The sequence below is a fragment of the Heterodontus francisci genome, unplaced genomic scaffold, assembly GCF_036365525.1.
Source record: "Heterodontus francisci isolate sHetFra1 unplaced genomic scaffold, sHetFra1.hap1 HAP1_SCAFFOLD_83, whole genome shotgun sequence".
In the NCBI taxonomy this organism is placed as follows: Eukaryota; Metazoa; Chordata; class Chondrichthyes; order Heterodontiformes; family Heterodontidae; genus Heterodontus; species Heterodontus francisci.
In genome coordinates, this window is record NW_027141917.1 from 3,703,575 (window position 1) to 3,707,740 (window position 4,166).

A 4,166-nucleotide genomic window follows, 5' to 3' on the forward strand; every position below is an offset into this window, starting at 1 on the left:
AACAAAGACATCCACTGACACCAAGTAACAAAGACATACACTTACACCAAGTAACAAAGACAGACAATTACACCAAGTAACAAAGACATACACTGACACCAAGACACAAAGACACACACTGACACCCAGTAACAAAGACATACACTGACACAAAGTCACAAAGACATACACTGATACCCAGTAACACAGACACACACTTACACCAAGTAAAAAAGACACACACCGACACCAAGTCACACAGACAGACACTGATACCCAGTAACACAGACACAAACTTACACCAAGTAACACAGACATACACTGACACCAAGTAACAAAGACATATACTGATACCCAGTAACACAGACACACACTTACACCAAGTAACAAAGACAGACATTGACACCCATTAACAAAGACATACACTGACACCCAGTAACACAGACAAACACGGACACCAATAACAAAGACAACCACTGACACCAAGTAACAAAGACATACACTTACACCAAGTAACAAAGACATACACTGATACCCAGTAACACAGACACACACTTACACCAAGCAAAAAAGACACACACTGACACCAAGTCACACAGACAGACACTGATACCCAGTAACACAGACACAAACTTACACCAAGTAACACAGACATACACTGACACCAAGTAACAAAGACATATACTGATACCCAGTAACACAGACACACACTTACACCAAGTAACAAAGACATTCACTGACACCAAGTCACAAAGAGACACACTGACACCCAGTAACAAAGACATATACTGACACCAAGTCACAAAGACACACACTGACACCCAGTAACAAAGACATACACTGACACCAAGTCACAAAGTCATACACTGATACCCAGTAACACAGACACACACTTACACCAAGTAACACAGACATACACTGACACCAAGTAACAAAGACATACACTTATACCCAGTAACACAGACACACACTTACACCAAGAAAAAAAGACAGACACTGATACCCAGTAACACAGACACACTTGCACCAAGTAACAAAGACATACACTGACACCAAGTCACAAAGACACACACTGACACCCAGTAACAAAGACATACACTGACACCAAGTCACAAAGGCATACACTGATACCCAGTAACACAGACACACACTGATACCCAGTAACACAGACACACACTTACACCAAGTAACAAAGACATACACTGACAACAAGTCACAAAGACACACACTGACACCAGGTCACACAGACATACACTGATACCCAGTAACACAGACACACACTTACACCAAGTAAAACCGACATACACTGACACCAAGAAACAAAGACATACATTGATACCCAGCAACACAGACACACACTTACACCAAATAACAAAGAGAGACACTGACATCAAGTCACAAAGACATACACTGATACATAGTAACACAGACACACTCTAACACCAAGTAACAAAGACACACACTGACACCAAGTCACACAGACATACACTGATACCCAGTAACACAGACACACACTTACACCAAGTAACACAGACACACACTGACAGCCAGCACAAAGACAGACACTGATACCCCGTAACACAGACACACACTTACACCAAGTAACAAAGACATACACTGACACCAAGTCACAAAGACACACACTGACACCCAGTAACAAAGACATACACTGACAACAAGTCACAAAGTCATACACTGATACCCAGTAACACAGACACACACTTACACCAAGTAACACAGACATACACTGACACCAAGTAACAAAGACATACACTGATACCCAGTAACACAGACACACACTTACACCAAGAAAAAAAGACAGACACTGATACCCAGTAACACAGACACACTTGCACCAAGTAACAAAGACATACACTGACACCAAGTCACAAAGACACACACTGACACCCAGTAACAAAGACATACACTGACACCAAGTCACAAAGGCATACACTGATACCCAGTGACACAGACACACACTTACACCAAGTGACACAGACATACACTGACACCAAGTAACAAAGACATACACTGATACCCAGTAACACAGACACACACTTACACCAAGAAAAAAAGACAGACACTGATACCCAGTAACACAGACACACTTACACCAAGCAAAAAAGACACACACTGACACCAAGTCACACAGACAGACACTGATACCCAGTAACACAGACACAAACTTACACCAAGTAACACAGACATACACTGACACCAAGTAACAAAGACATATACTGATACCCAGTAACACAGACACACACTTACACCAAGTAACAAAGACATTCACTGACACCAAGTCACAAAGAGACACACTGACACCCAGTAACAAAGACATATACTGACACCAAGTCACAAAGACACACACTGACACCCAGTAACAAAGACATACACTGACACCAAGTCACAAAGTCATACACTGATACCCAGTAACACAGACACACACTTACACCAAGTAACACAGACATACACTGACACCAAGTAACAAAGACATACACTTATACCCAGTAACACAGACACACACTTACACCAAGAAAAAAAGACAGACACTGATACCCAGTAACACAGACACACTTGCACCAAGTAACAAAGACATACACTGACACCAAGTCACAAAGACACACACTGACACCCAGTAACAAAGACATACACTGACACCAAGTCACAAAGGCATACACTGATACCCAGTAACACAGACACACACTTACACCAAGTGACACAGACATACACTGACACCAAGTAACAAAGACATACACTGATACCCAGTAACACAGACACACACTTACACCAAGTAACAAAGACAGACATTGATACCCAGTAACACAGAAACACACTTACACCAAGTAACAAAGACAGACATTGACACCCATTAACAAAGACATACTCTGACACCCAGTAACACAGACACACACTGACACCAATAACAAAGACATCCACTGACACCAAGTAACAAAGACATACACTTACACCAAGTAACAAAGACAGACAATTACACCAAGTAACAAAGACATACACTGACACCAAGACACAAAGACACACACTGACACCCAGTAACAAAGACATACACTGACACCAAGTCACAAAGACATACACTGATACCCAGTAACACAGACACACACTTACACCAAGTAAAAAAGACACACACCGACACCAAGTCACACAGACAGACACTGATACCCAGTAACACAGACACAAACTTACACCAAGTAACACAGACATATACTGATACCCAGTAACACAGACACACACTTACACCAAGTAACAAAGACATACACTGACACCAAGACACAAAGACACACACTGACACCAAGTAACAAAGACATACACTGACACCAAGTCACAAAGACACACACTGACACCCAGTAACAAAGACACACACTGACACCAAGTCACAAAGTCATACACTGTTACCCTGTACCACAGCCACACACTTACACCAAGTAACACAGACATACACTGACACCAAGTAACAAAGACATACACTGATACCCAGTAACACAGACACACACTTACACCAAGTAAAAAAGACAGACACTGATACCCAGTAACACAGACACACTTACACCATGTAACAAAGACACACACTGACACCAAGTCACAAAGGCATACACTGATACCCAGTAACACAGACACACACTTACACCAAGTGACACAGACATACACTGACACCAAGTAAGAAAGACATACACTGATACCCAGTAGCACAGACACACACTTACACCATGTAACAAAGACAGACACTGATACCCAGTAACACAGAAACACACTTACACCAAGTAACAAAGACATACATTGACACCCATCAACAAAGACATACACTGACACCCAGTAACACAGACACACACGGACACCAATAACAAAGACAACCACAGACACCAAGTAACAAAGACATACACTTACACCAAGTAACAAAGACATACACTGATACCCAGTAACACAGACACACACTTACACCAAGCAAAAAAGACGCACACTGACACCAAGTCACACAGACAGACACTGATACCCAGTAACACAGACACAAACTTACACCAAGTAACACAGACATACACTGACACCAAGTAACAAAGACATATACTGATACCCAGTAACACAGACACACACTTACACCAAGCAAAAAAGACGCACACTGACACCAAGTCACACAGACAGACACTGATACCCAGTAACACAGACACAAACTTACA